We start from the raw sequence: 15789 nt of genomic DNA on the forward strand, positions 1-15789 counted from the left end.
GAAAAGCTAAGTTTAGACAACAAAATTCTAATTAACAAGAACTGAACCACAGGTAAGTGTAATTATTCATTAAACAGATGTCCAGCAGACAGGTGTCTGTAAAAGGAAGTTACTTAATAAAGAAAACTCCTTCCCATTTCATGCTATCAGCAATGGCACCACATAGAAGGGAAATGTCACAAAACCTGAGAAAGAAAATAATTTCTTTGCAATAAATGTGAAGTCTACAAGAAGATCAGCAAAACTTTACTTATCAGTCAGAATACTGTAGCAAAAGTGATGCAAAACTATAACAAAGATGGAACTGCAACCATCTTACAGAGACGTCCAGGCCGACTATGGAAGTTAACACCTAAACAAAAGCGTCCTCTGATGAGAAGGGTAAGTGGCACCACATAGAAGAGAAATGTCACAAGACATTTCTGAGAAAGAAAATAATTTCTTTACAAAAAATGTGAAGTCTACAAGAAGATCAGCAAAGCTTTTCTTATCAGTCAGATGGAAGTTAACATCTAAACAAAAGCATCTTCTGATGAGAAGAAAATCGACAGGCAAATTCATTGCTATTAGCTGAAGAAGTAGAAAGCCAAACTAGGGTGAGTGTTTTCCATGACACGACACGGTGTACACTGCAAATGAATGGCATTCATGAGTGTCCTCCACAAAGGAAGCCTCTCTCCCTTAAAGCCCATGAACAATAAAAGTCCGTCTACAATTTGCCAGGGTCCATGCTTAAAACTATGAGGACTACCGGGACTCTATACTGTGTATGTGCATCTTATGTGTATGTCCGTATTTTATGTTTGTGAGCACTATGTACATGCATACGTTAAAATGTGTATAGAGTATTAGCATGTGCAAATTTTATACGTGTGCCTAATATAAATATACATGGAAATGTATATGTAGGTGGTGCCTGATGGAGGGTGGGGGGCCCAGATCAGAAGTCCTGATTAAGGGCCCTTCACTGTCACTGTCTGCCCCTTATATAAACAGTAAAATCTCCTTTAATAACTGGACTTCCATTGGGGTGGACTTCTCATAGATGGCCAGTAGGCATACTATATTGTGAATCTGGGCATCTCTCACAGAAAATCTGATCTGGATATGAGGGTGGTCTTCTATAAGCGGTGATGTTTTGGAGAGATTTAGGGAAAAGTCCCAATGCTTATCCATCGATCTGGTAATTTGAGTAAAATATTTGTGTTGATAACTGATCACAAAGTCACAAAATATGTAAGATTTGGCATAACTTGGTTCATTTTTCAAAAAGTTATGCTCAATTTTTTTAGCACCAAGTTTTGTTGCTTTTTTGTAGACTTACACTAACTTAGTATATTGTGTGAGAATTAAATGAATTATGAATTAGTTGGCGCATTTTACCACACTCTGGGGGTCCCTGACAGTCCTTCTTTACCGGCCCTGTAGTGATGCCAATGTAAACTTCCAAGTGACCGCGCAGTCAATCACTGTCATGAATGCAGGACAACCTATGATTAGCTAATTTTTGGGAAATCCTTATAACAAAAGGGGATTGAAAATATTTACAATTATTTTAAAAGCATTAAAAAAAAACAGACCCAATACTTATAATTAGTTTGTTGAAAGTAGTCTAATTAAAGGGAGCTGAAAGGATTAGAGATTATGAACCCGATTCACCAGTGTTTTTGCCAGAAAACTGGCATAAAGCTCCTGAAAAGTTGCAAAGTTTTGTGACTTTTCCCATTTTCACATAATTTTAACTTCTTTAAAGCCCAAGACGTACTGATACGTATCTGCGCCCTGGGACTTAAGAGCCTGATACGTATTAGTACATCTTTGCGATCGCGCACACAGGCTGTGCGGGCGTGATCGCCGCCGGGTGTCAACTGATTGTCACAGCTGACACCCGGTGCTATGTGCTGGGAGAGGTCCCGCACATTAACCCCCGCAATGCTGCGATCGAAGTCGTTCGCAGCATTGCGGGGGCAAGGGGAGGTGATCGGGATAGTCACCTCTCCTGCCGGCGTCCAGCAATGTGTGCCGCGGCTTCCCGGATGTTGCCATGATGACCCGATTCACTGAGGGGTGCAGTTTTAAGAATGGTGTCACTTTTGGGTATTTTCAGTCATAAAGACCCCTCAAAGTGACTTCAAATGTGATGCGGTCCCTAATAAAATGGTTTTGTAAATTTTGTTGGAAAAATGAGAAATCGCTGGTCAATTTTAACCCTTATAGCTCCCTAATAAAAATAAATTTGGGTTACAAAATTGTGCTGATGTAAAGTAGACATATGGGAAATGTTATTTATTAACTTTTTTTGTGTGACATATCTCTCCGATTTAAGGGCATAAAAATTCAAATTTTGAAAATTGCAAAATTTTCAAAATTTTCGCCAAATATCTGTTTTTTTCACAAATAAACACAAGTGATATCGAAGAAATTTTACCACAATCATAAAGTACAATATGTCATGAAAAAATATTCTCAGAACCAGGGGGATCCGTTGAAGCGTTCCAGAGTAATTACCTCATAAAGCAACAGTGGTCAGAATTGTAAAAATTGGCCTTCTCATTAACGTGCAAACCACTTTGGGTTGTAAAGGGGTTAAGGACTCTACCTGCATATACAGTCATGGCGGAAAGTGCTGGCACCCTTGAAATTGTTTCAGAAAATTACACATGTTTTATTACACGCATGTTTATTTCCTTTGTGTTTATTGGAACAACACAAAAAAACTGAGAAAAAAAAGGCAAATTGGACATAATTTCACACAAAACTCCAAAAATGGTCCGGAATACATATATATATTTTTGATGGGACAACACTGAAGATGCGACACTTTGATACAATGTACAGTAGTCAGTGTACAGCTTGTTTAACTGTAAATTTGGTGTGCCTGCAAAATAACTCAACACACAGCCATTAATGTCGATACCGCTGGCAACAAAAGTGAGTACACCCCTAAGTGTGTTCTCAGCTGATGTTATTTGTTGGTTTTTCTTTGCATCCCGAACAATTTTCTTGGCAGTTGTGGCTGAAATTTTTGTTGGTCTACCTGACTGTGGTTTGGTTTTTACAGAGCATCTGATTTTCCATTTGTTAATCACAGTTTGAACACTGCAGACTGGCATTATCAATTCCTGGGATATCTTTTTGTATCCCTTTCCTGTGTTATACTCTTTTTGCCTCCCTTTCCTGTGTTATACAGTTCAACTACCTTTTCCCGTAGATCCGTTGATAATTCTTTTGCTTTCCCCATCTCAAAATCCAGAAACGTCAGTGGCTGGATCCCAGAAACTCACTCAGCTTTATGCACACACAGTGATCATTGTACCCTGTACAGATTCAAGACACCCTGTACCAGATGCAGCAGAGCAGCCCCAGAACATAACTGTGCCTCCAGCATGTCTCACAGTAGCTACAATGCTCTTTGTAGGCTTCATTTTTACATCTGTGAACCTAGAGCTCATGTGATTTGCCAAAAAGTTCCAGTTTTGTCTCATCTGTCTCTACTTAGAGTAATTGTTTTAATGCATAGTACACATGGAAATAAGCGACTTTGTTAATTATATTATCAGAGAAATTTGCTCCTTTGTCTTCCTGGACTGATCTTTCACTCTTAATTTCTCGGATAAACTCTGTATTCAAAGGATCCAAAGGATGAAAGAGTCTACAATATACACAATGCAGGATGAATATGCCTGGCTACCCCCGTAACGTCAGTGTGTAACAATAATTTTTGTGCGTTGATTGGGGGTGAACGTAATCAGCACTGCAGACCCGGCAATCTTATCTTAACCTCCTCCCTTTAGCCGTCCTTTACCTCTCAACTGGTTCTCCGTACAGAATTGCTCCCATTTTCTCTTATACTCCTAGATTTTGGTTCAGTCTCAATGATTTCCAGGACTTATTCTTTTAATTAAAAATGCATTTTGCTCATGTTTGTATAAATGTGCTATGAAATCTGTGGTATATTTTGGATGTCTTATCCTCTTGAGTGGTCTCTCTCATTATAAGTCAATTATGCAGGACATCTCCATTTTCTTATTTGAACAGATGGCTATATTGGCAGGACATCTTGAGCGATGTCAGAGAGTGATGTCGAAAATGAGTCATGGTGAATGTACAATGAATAACCAAAGCACCACTATATTTATGCTGGAGATGCTGTATTGTGGAGGCTTAATTTTAATGTTTAATTCGTGGTGCTTAGGTTGCACTCCCACATCTGTGATGCACGGCCTGAGCACCGGACTCGCTACCCAAACTCTACAGCCTCCTGCTGTTCCGGTCAGGAGCCCAGCGGCCAGTCCGTGCATCCATCCTTCTACACTCGGACCGCGACACACAGATATGCGAGTCCGGCCTTCATTTTCTGAATGGTTTATATAACCCAAAGCTATTAAAACAGACTTTTCCTTCAGAATGGGGGTGTTATTTTAAGACACTCCCTTTACTTAAAGTTAGCCCAACTAAAAGAATACAGTGCACTTAACCTCTGCAGCCTATCACTTGACTCAAAAGTGATGGCAAGATAGCTGGCATGAGACTTCTGAGCCCAGTGATTGGCTGCCACAATCACATATGCTGTAGTCGTGCTGTCACCACTGCAGCCTGTCAGCAAAGACTAGGGGCAGAGGTGAAGAGGCAGCATTTGGACCTTAGATGAGTAAGTTAATTTTGTTAATTTTACATTGGACACAAAAAATAATTATAAACCCCTTAAGCCAAAACTGGCCAAGACTAAGTTTTGTTAATGTTTTGGACCCGTTCCTGCTTTTTGGCTTTTAGAGGTTTTCTCATGCTGCTCTATAAAGACATATGGACATATTAGAGGGGTGATAGTCTTAGTAGTTACCTCGGGGGGGCCTTAATGGAAAGCTACTCTGTGCTCGTCTATCCATCTCTCCTTGTATTACAAGATCGGCCATACTGCGGCTGTGAATCTGCCTGGCTGGCCCTGACTTTCCAATGCAAAATTAGCTAATTGATGGAAGTACTGGAAACCAGACCTGGCGGACCCATGACCTTCTTGAAAGGGTTTGTCTCTAATAACAAAATCTCCTTGCAAATTACTGTCTAGGAAAACCTGAGAGTGAATATTGGCTGATCAACATTTAGGAATCGTAGCTGATCAATGGGTTTGGAAGAGATTCATGATGCAATTGTTCCAAGGCCGGCCATGTACTAGAAATTGCAGATATTTCTCAGATTTATTCCATGCTGATCTGTGAAGGAGACGAAGTTAACCACTTAATGACTGCCAACGTATTTTTTTTCTTATGAGGGTCATTAAGGGACCTTATTCTATAGTTCATCAAAAGGCTGAACTATATAATAAGTCCTGACCCACCATTGCTCTCAGCCTTCGATCGCGACAGTTTAAAGGGAACGTGGGATCAGATTCTTGCTGTCTGAACCACGGGCAGCATGAATCAGAGCCTGGTTGTGGGATTGCAGCCGGGTATATTTTACTCTGAAACGCTGAGGTGTCTCAGAGTATTTAAAGCCTCAACTGAACGTGAGCTCCAGAAGCTTCCTGCCACCTGTATTAGTTATCATCGGTCCTCTCACTTCCCTGGGTGTAGTCTTCCTGGTAGCTACAGCGATGGTTTCCTCCCTCTTCCTTTTCTCTCTACAGATACTTATTGAATATATACCTACTGATTGTTGGAGGCTGACCAAGTATTTTTAATATGACTGAGCAAAGGTTTCATCTTAAAGCCATAGACTACTAGCCAAACTACATTTCTCCTGACTCCCCCATACACATACCTTCTTGGCTGAGTGTGCATGTGTTCTCAGTGAGGAGAGGGCAGTCAGTCTATGCCAGGCCGCTCTCGAGGTGGGTAATGTGCTCTCAGCAGTTTTTCCCCTGACCACAAAAGGATCAGGCATATTGAAATCCAACATACCCGATGCTTCTTTTCCCAGTCATCTGCCATTGATTAGATTATTGTCCAGTGCTACTGAATTTAGCAGATCCAGTTACCATTAATGTATGACTGCTCTTAGGCATAATTCACAATACGGTTGAGTCTGGTCAGTTCTCTCCTTGGCTGAGCTGGAAACAAATGAAAAGTTGTCCAGTTTTGTGCACTTGTTTGGACATCCACCATTTCAGTGTCTTCACGAGACGTCCGACACAAACAAAGAAACTCTCAGATTAGTTTTGTTATCTGTTTCATTTTGGTGCTTTTTTTTTTTACTACACTGTGGAGAAAAATGGCTAGTGGACCATACAGATGTGAACGAGCTTTTCTTTTCTGAAGTGAATGGATGATCTGACAAGAAAAAGGTCAAATAATAACAAAAAAGGGTGGGTCAGGTCTGGGGTTGTCTCCAGCTGCATAGTTTCTGCAGGGCTGGATGGGACGCTGGTGTTTTGACACATGGTTTCACTCAGATTTCATGGAGGAAAAAGAGAAGAGGAAATAGCTGTGGTAGATCACAAGGATTTGAGAAGAAATCACATACCGCTCTCCAGCAAGGAGGAAAAGTGAAAACATCATTTGGATGACCTATTTTCCTTGGAAGAACTGCAGCTTTAATAAGTGCAAGCCAGAAGTTGTTAATGAAGGACTTGTTATCTTCAGTATCTGATGGGGCATCACTTACATGTTACTTTAGTAATTATGGCGGCCAGATCTCACCAGAGATGGGGGGGGGGGTGGGGTACATTTCACGGCATTTCAGGCAACATCATGGAACGGGTCCTCTTTCAACTTATATTTGCAGTCGGCAGAAGAAATACTCCTAAAAACTGGGCTTTCAGGAAATGACCTGAAGGACTGCGCCCCTTGATAAATTTCAGCTACAGAGGTTTATAGATGCTGAAAGATGACCCAAGGCTGTATTTTTACAGCGATTTTTGGACAGAATTTTTTTTTTTTTTCAGGTGACACACATTCCAAAAAAGTGTAAAAACCAGGGTGCTGAACACTGCAACAAATCATTGCTTTTTACTGTAGAAAATGTATTTAGATTGTAACATGTTTTTATGTAATTAATAGGCACACGCAAATTGTTAAAATCATGACCAAAACTGTGGAAACCTTCCACCATATCTGCCTTACAAATGCACTTGAGAAACTTGTCAGGATCCCTTGTTTTGCAACATGAAATAGCACAGCCGAGACATTCGTGAAAGAAACTTTCGCCATGTTGTTTTGGGTTTTTTTGTTGTTGTTTTTTAAATCCAAGGGAACCTATGGCTGACGAATGGCACTGTATGCCTTTACAGTAGCCTTTGTCAGAGGTATATATTGGGGAATTCTTCCATCCGATGGACACAGCAAATTGCACGTTGAATAGATCCCTAGAGGAAGGACAAGTTGGCCTATTTTCAGACGGCCATATTTCTATGGTTCTTGTGCTCGTGATTTGATTTTGCACATGAAAAATTGCAACATGCAGTAATTTCGTCCATTTTTCAGACCAGATATTGCATATTTAAATGGCAGGCGGATGAGCAACTTAAAGCAGCATGTTTACCCTGCAGCTTAACCCCGAATAAAAACTCTTACTGTAAATTTTAACAGGCGCAATTTTTTTTTTCTCTTAGCCAGACATCAAGCAAACCCAAAAACTTGAGTCAATTTTCCAGACTCTTCAGCTGCTTTGAGGGCTGTGGAGACAGAGGAGTTGGAGCTAGTTTTGGGTGGAGTTGGAATTTGTAGGAATGCACCAACTTAAAATAATATACATGTTTATTTTTGCTTTAAGGAGTTGTCCACTGCTTTCACATTGCTTCCTTATCTATAGGATAGGGCATCAGTGTATGATCGGCTGGGGTCCTGCTTGCGGCACCCCCGCCAATCAACTGTTATCGGCGCCGCCGGTCGGAAGTTCTTGCCTTCGGTGCTTTTCCATCAAGTTGTAGTGGCCAGCGCTTGTTACTGCACATCCGCCTCCTTAAAGGAGATATCCAGCACTTTTTTTTTTACTTTTTTTTTTTCTTATTGGGCTAAGAACTTACCGTCAGGTAGTTGCTAGCTACCTGCCTGTTCTGCCCAGCATAGATCTGCTCCAGCTCAGAGTGATCACGGACCACTCCTGAGAGCGATTCTTCTGCTTCTGGTGACATCAGTTCAACAGAGCAGCTCCTTCTCTTCCTCTCTGCTCTGTTGGTCGGGTGTTTCTGCTGATCTCATACTGATTGATAGTTATCTACCCACTGCCTGACTGCAGGGAGTAGGCTGTCAATCAGAAGAGCTGTTCTGTTCACATCAGGTCAAAGGAAGCAGGAGAATCACCGCCTGAACACATCATCACAGGGCAGAACGGGCAGGTAGATGGCAACTACCTGCCGGTAAGTTCTTAGCCCAATAGGCCAAAAACTTCAAAGTCCTGATGACCCCTTTAGCTCTGTTAATAGAATAGAAAATATTTTGAAGTCAATATGCAGTCCCTATGTAATACTGTTACCATTTTACTGTAATAAGCTTGTTCTTACTAATTGTTGGCTCTTTATGAAGGAGTCGGAGTGTAGAAAAATAGGCATTATAAGCATGGCTTACTGACCCCACAGCCCTGCTTCTATCAGCTGAGATTCCTACTATTTTTTGGAAAAGCAGCTACTAATACTTTCTAGTATAGCAGAGGATAACCAATATTTAGTTGTGATTTTCATTATTATGATATTTTTTTCCCCTCTGTACAATATTGTATTATGTGACGTTGCACGTTACATGTTATTTAGATAAGAAGTATCCGGCTAATTGTTACTAATTATTATCAAACCCTTTGTGCTCAGAGGCCATGTCAGAATCCATTCATTGATGACTTGTGTAGCTTGATGGCTAAAACAGGTCTTTAAAATACATGTCTTTCCTTTTCTTCCAGGAACTTCTTTTCTAAAAGATCAAAGGACCTCAAATCCGCAGCATCGAGTGCTCCCGGCTGGAAGCTGTTTGGTAAAGTTCCTCCTAGAGAGAGCGCTCAGAAAGACTGTAAAATCATTCAGCAGGTGAGCGGCCTCCCCGTATAGACCCCATCCCAGTCCATGAACTGTTTATATACAAACCTTACATGGGAAGTCTTCGCTGTGCGATTGTGCACTGGACGTACAATTGTGTTTAGTTAACAGTCTCTGTCTAAGCTTTGTGCACAATTTACAGACGTAAGCATCACTTATTTGCACTGCAAGCTCCCAAAACCTGTTTTCTGTATTAATGTATTTTTCCCACTGCTTTATGAATTTAGTTATTAGGGTAAGATCAGACTTACTGGATTTTCAAGTGGAAATTGTGAACAGTAGAAAAATGGCAATATATTAAAATCCACAGCTCCAACTTTATCTGAATGAGGCATTTAAACAGCCCTCCAGTCTCATTACTCTTGTTGTGTGTTCGGCAGTTAACGATCAATGATCTTTATTATTTTACTCATTTTTATAGCCCCATTACTTACATGCCACATTACAGACATTTGTGAGCCCCAATGGGGACAGTGATGATGATCTACTGTACATTCCCTATCAGAGTGTGGGAGGAAACCAATGAAAACACGGCGAGAACGAACAAACTCCTTGCAGATGTTATCCTTAAGCTCTTCCTGTTCAGCTCTTGTTCTTCTTCCAGGCTCTGCTGTTGACGGGGCGTGATTGCCCAAGTCATGGTGATTGACAGCCGGCTTCACAGTGGCCTGTCAATCAGCAGGACATCAGCAGTCACGCCCCGTCAGCACAGCGGAAAATAAGCATCTGCTCTGTTATATGATGTTATCGGAAGCCACAGAATCGCCGTCAGAACCCATCCGTGATAGCTCAGAGGATTGGTATCGAACACTACAGTCAGGTATTAGCAACTGCTTGCCTGTAAGTTGTGATGCCCATGAAAAGAAAAAAATAGACCCTGATAACCCCATTAATGGGAACCTAGCAACCTAGTGCTAACCACTGAGCCACCATGCTGCCCATCTTGCAGTATGTACTTTATCATCATTCTGCCCGACTTTTAAAAAAAAATGTCCTACTGGTGAGCTTGTGATGGTATTCTGCTGGTATAAAGCAGTCAGTAAGCGGTGACTGAGCTTCCGGGAAAGGGACCAGTAATAATATGGAGTGTCTGACTACCTCCCTCTGTAGAAGAAAAACTGAGAAAAAAGCGCGCTATATGAAGAACCTGATAGGTAGATGTGACGGAAACAGCCAAAAGGCCACTCACCTATTGGAGTTGTGCACCCCTGCACAACTCCGGTGTTAGTGTGAGGATGGAAAGAGCAGGCAAGTCTCACCGCAGGGTACAGGTGGCTTGGCATACCACGTGCCGTGCGCTGCAGACCGCCGCTCGTGCTCACCGCTTCCAGGTTCCAAGTTGCAGACCACGTGACCGCCCACAGATCACATGACTCAGGATCAGATGTGCATCACCACAGGTCCTGAAAGTTAGGAGAGTGCAGCCCCTAACCGCAGGTCCTGAGTTGAGCAACGAAAGGGGGATTTTATGGTAAGGGGATTTAAGAATGATTGACTAGAAGCTGCTCTTGCCGCTAACCCCAAAAGGGGGACTGAAAGTGGTCCAAGTTAAATAAAATAAAAAAGCGGTCTATAGGGCGCTAAAAGAATGAACACTAGAGGTAAAAGATTTAGGGCTAAAAAATAAAATACATTTAATGAGCCCATTCCACAACGCGTTTCGATAATTAACTATCTTCCTCAGGTGGTACAAGGGTATGAGCACAAACATAAAATATATATAGACAAGGATTCACAGTGATTGGTTGATACTAATTAGTTAACCTGGGTCCAAACAAAGGAAACCCTTCATGTGCTGGTGCAAAGTGTCCACATTGGTTTCACATAAGCCACCTTCACATGAATACAAAGTATCAAAAACACATTGGATAAGATATAGAATATGGCAATACAAGTTGGTAAACAGTTATTCAAAAATACATCTGTAGTGCCTACATCAATTTCATAGAAGTCACCTACACATAAATACAAAGAATCGAAACATATTAAGTGAGATATAGAGTAGTAATAAATATTAAAAAACAGTTATTCAAAACTGTAACATAAAAAAAAAAAAAAATACCCCCAAGGGTTAATAGACAAAATTAAGTATATATTTTCAAAGAATATACATCACCAATGCAAAGCACACAAAAACATCACTGAATTATGATGTATTGCAAATTAGCGATGGAAGAAAAAAGAAAAACATTTAAAACATAGCAATTATAATTCCATTAGAAAGGAGAAGGAAATGACCTTAAGAACTGGTTACATTTTCAAGGGCCAAATTCAGACCCTCAGGGGCCAACGTGCCCAACTTGAAGATCCAAAAACTTTCTTTATTAATCAAACTCACTAGTCGGTCGGGGACAGTATCAGGTATGTGGTCTATAATAGTTAGCCTCATATCTCCTGGATCTTTTTGATGAACAATGCTAAAATGTTTGGATACGCTGTGTAATTGATAGCCTATCCGAATGTTATGTCTGTTTATTTAGACGTGCGTGCATAATTTGTATCGTTCGACCCACGTACTGGAGGTTGCAAGTACACTCAAGCAAATAGATCACATGTGTCGATTGACAATTCACATTGTGTTTGATAGAGAATTTTTTTTCCTGTGGTATCTGATGAAAAATTCTTTTGATTACCACTTTGAATGACTCTACGACATAAACATTTAGCCATATTACAGGAAGACGCCCCGAACAGACACCCCCTTGTGAGGGTTGTGTTCTAGATTTCAAGGATGTGTTACTTGGTGCTATTAAGTTTCGCAAATTTCTGTTCTTCCTATAGATAATGCTCGACTTGTTGGGTATAAAGGGTCCTAAAATAGGGTCACCCTTCAAGATAAACTAGAATTTATTCAAAATATTATGGATGGTAACCCTAGATTGACTAAATGTGGTGACCATGCTCCATCTAGTCAAGTCTGAGGCTAATTTATTTCTACTCTTATTTTTATCAGTGAATGACTCAATCCTATCAAGACACATACCCTGTGTAAGGGTTTTAGTTCTGGAGAAAGCATCCATCAATAACTTTTTGGGGTAGCCTTTCTGTAGAAATCGTTTTTTCAATATTTTAGATTCCACTAAAAATTCAGAATCTCTGGTGCAGTTTTTTCGGACCCTCTAATATTGCCCATAAGGGACATTGGTGATCCATTTACTCAAATGTCCATGCACATCTACATGTATCGGTTCAGTCTCTATAGATTGGTGACCAGGGAAGGGCTTTGTGGGGGTGGAATTATAGTTTTTCCTCTCTTTTCTTCTAATAAAAAATGTTGTTGTATAGTTAGTTTTTAAAAAAAATCATTGAGATCAAGATATAAAGAAAACAGTAGGAGAATTAGGGCAGAAGGACAAACCTCGTTCAAGTAATCGGATCTTATCATCGGTTAAAATATGGTCCGACAAATTAAAAATTCCTAAATTCCCATTCGTGCTATTGTATTCTAATCTGCCTTTGTCCTTTTTTCGGATATATCCAGTAGAGGTACCGGGTTTGCGGAGGGTTCGTCCTCTCCCTCTACAATCCCGTTTTCTCTTTTTCTCTTTGGGTGACGTCCGGGCGCAACCCGAAAAAAACTGTGTGATTTTTGAATCCCTCATATTGGGATTCTGAATGTAGTTAGCATTTTTCTCATTCAGAGAAGCCGAAAAATGGGCTCTAGTTGATGATTCTTGTACAGATGGGGTTAAGTCAATTGTCGAAGATACATTTCGTAAAACAAGTAAGGGAACTACAGGATGAGTGATGTTGGTGGTATTAGATTCCTTAATCCCATCCACAACAGGTGATTCAAACGAAGTGAGAAAGTGTATAGTTGTGCACTGTCAACAAGGATAAATTCTTGAGGTCAACATGGACCTCCATTTGTGTAGATATGGCTGTGGGTGGGGAGTTGATTTCAAGGTCTGATGAAAACTGGACTGGATCTTTATCTATAGAATGGACTATTGGGGCTATATCCAAAGATGTGGGATTTTAGTCCAAAAAGGACTGCATCGTCTGAACAGTGTCTAAATTTTCTGTATCAATTGAAACCCTCTTATTATTTTCTGACCTATTTTTATCTGCCATAGATTTCATGACTCCCATTTTTGTAGAAACAGTTGGTAAAGTTTTCTTGTGCTGTTCATAAAAACTCTTTTGTTTAATAGATTTAAGAAATTTTAAAGACCAACTTCTCTTTTTGTCAGGGGAATCGGGTGTGGTAAACGGAGGATTTGGAATTAAAATAGGATCAGATTCGATCCCTCAGTGAAATTAGCTGGTTCCTGTCGGGATGGAATAGAGGAACCAGCAATTGCATCTATTGCACATATGTCCTTCCTATCCCGTAGTAATTTTGCTGCTTTTTTCCTTATAATCTCCTCTTCAAATTTAATTAGTCTGATTTTGAGATTTGCATCCTTCTCATTAAACTCTACAAAGGGAACAAATGAATCAAGCTTCCTTCTGAGAGATTTAAGTTCCTCTAGGGCCTGTTGCGCTAGAAGAGTTCTCTTGGTGATGAGAAGATTCATCATACCAAAGAAACCAATGTGGACACTTTGCACCAGCACATGAAGGGTTTCCTTTGTTTGGACCCAGGTTAACTAATTAGTATCAACCAATCACTGTGAATCCTTGTCTATATATATTTTATGTTTGTGCTCATACCCTTGTACCACCTGAGGAAGATAGTTAATTATCGAAACGCGTTGTGGAAAGGGCTCATTAAATGTATTTTATTTTTTAGCCCTAAATCTTTTACCTCTAGTGTTCATTCTTTTAGCGCCCTATAGACCACTTTTTTATTTTATTTAACTTGGACTACCTCCCTCTGTAAGCACCGTACTCGCAGGTCACAGTCCTGATGGAGCGGAGTTAGAGGAGGCTAGCCGCAATGCAGTAGTGAAATAAATGACAGTCATGTATTGACTTGGATATATTATTTTTGTTTTTTAAAACCCGAGTGTACAATTGCTTACAGGGGACTGCCTGAGCTGAACTGAAACCTCTACAGAATCGTGAATGTGTGCAATGTCCCCAGCTGATCAACGGTCACATAACCGCATGAAAGCAATTTGTATACTTGTGGGCACATGCCAACTATACGTAAGAATTGAGCGAAACTGAGACCATCCACTGACGGGGGAACTATGACAGTGTGTGCTTTACTCATGGGCACAATTCTGTAGTCTGCAAACTTTTAATTTCAGCCCTGACAATCCCGTTCTTTCTTTTTATTACCCTTTTCCAAGAGCAAAAAGGTTTTATTATTTTTCCATTGACACAGCCATGTGAGGATTTTTTTTTTTGCAGAACGAGTTGTAGTTTTGAATGATGCAATTAATTTTGCTATAAAACATACATTTATAAAAAAGGCAGCCATACTTGCCAATACCTAGTCGCAATACTAATGTACTACGGGATGTAGCAGCCCTCAGGTGGAGACAGAGCTGGTGCAAAATACTGATGAAATAACCACTCTCACACCTACCGTATTTTTTGGACTATAAGATGCACCGGACCATAAGACGCACCTAGGTTTTAGAGAAGAAAAAAAAAATATTTACGCAAAAGATGTGTTCATGATGCACTTTTAAGGGGAAGGGGGTCTTCTGCTGACACTGGTATAGGGGTAATGTCCCCCAATTCTGACAATATCCCCCATCCTGGTATATATGCCGCCCCCTTCCTTTTATACGTGGTCCCCATCCTGGTATGCTTGGCATCCCTCCATCCTGGTATGCCTGGCATCCCTCCATCCTGGTATGCATGGAACTCCTCCATCCTGGTATGCATGGCACCCATCATCCCTATCCTGGTGTGCATGGCACCCCTAATCCCTATCCTGGTATGCATGGCACCCCTCATCCCTGTCCTGGTGTGCATGGCACCCCTCATCCCTGTCCTGGTATGCATGGCACCCCTCATCCCTGTCCTGGTATGCATGGCACCCCTCATCCCTGTCCTGGTATGCATGGCACCCCTCATCCCTGTCCCGGTATGCATGGCACCCCTCATCCCTGTCCTGGTATGCATGGCACCCCTCATCCCTGTCCCGGTATGCATGGCACCCCTCATCCCTGTCCCGGTATGCATGGCACCCCTCATCCCTGTCCCGGTATGCATGGCACCCCTCATCCCTGTCCCGGTATGCATGGCACCCCTCATCCCTGTCCCGGTATGCATGGCACCCCTCATCCCTGTCCCGGTATGCATGGCACCCCTCATCCCTGCCCCGGTATGCATGGCACCCCTCATCCCTGTCCCGGTATGCACGGCACCCCTCATCCCTGTCCCGGTATGCACGGCACCCCTCATCCCTGTCCCGGTATGCATGGCACCCCTCATCCCTGTCCCGGTATGCATGGCACCCCTCATCCCTGTCCCGGTATGCATGGCACCCCTCATCCCTGTCCCGGTATGCATGGCACCCCTCATCCCTGTCCCGGTATGCATGGCACCCCTCATCCCTGTCCCGGTATGCATGGCACCCCTCATCCCTGTCCCGGTATGCATGGCACCCCTCATCCCTGTCCCGGTATGCATGGCACCCCTCATCCCTGTTCCGGTATGCATGGCACCCCTCATCCCTGTCCCGGTATGCATGGCACCCCTCATCCCTGTCCTGGTATGCATGGCACCCCTCATCCCCGTCCTTGTATGAATGGCACAGCAATCTCCGTCCTGGTATGCATGGCACAGCAATCCCCATCCTGGTATGCATGGCACCCCTAATCCCTATCCTGGTATGTATGGCCCCCTCATCTTTATCCTGGTATGTGTGGCCCCCTCATCTTTATCCTGGTATGTATGGCACCCTCATCCTTTTCCTAGTATGCATG

This window comes from Phyllobates terribilis, unplaced genomic scaffold (assembly GCF_046119375.1).
Source record: "Phyllobates terribilis strain yellow unplaced genomic scaffold, ASM4611937v1 Scaffold_71__1_contigs__length_7168151, whole genome shotgun sequence".
NCBI classification, from domain to species: domain Eukaryota; kingdom Metazoa; phylum Chordata; class Amphibia; order Anura; family Dendrobatidae; genus Phyllobates; species Phyllobates terribilis.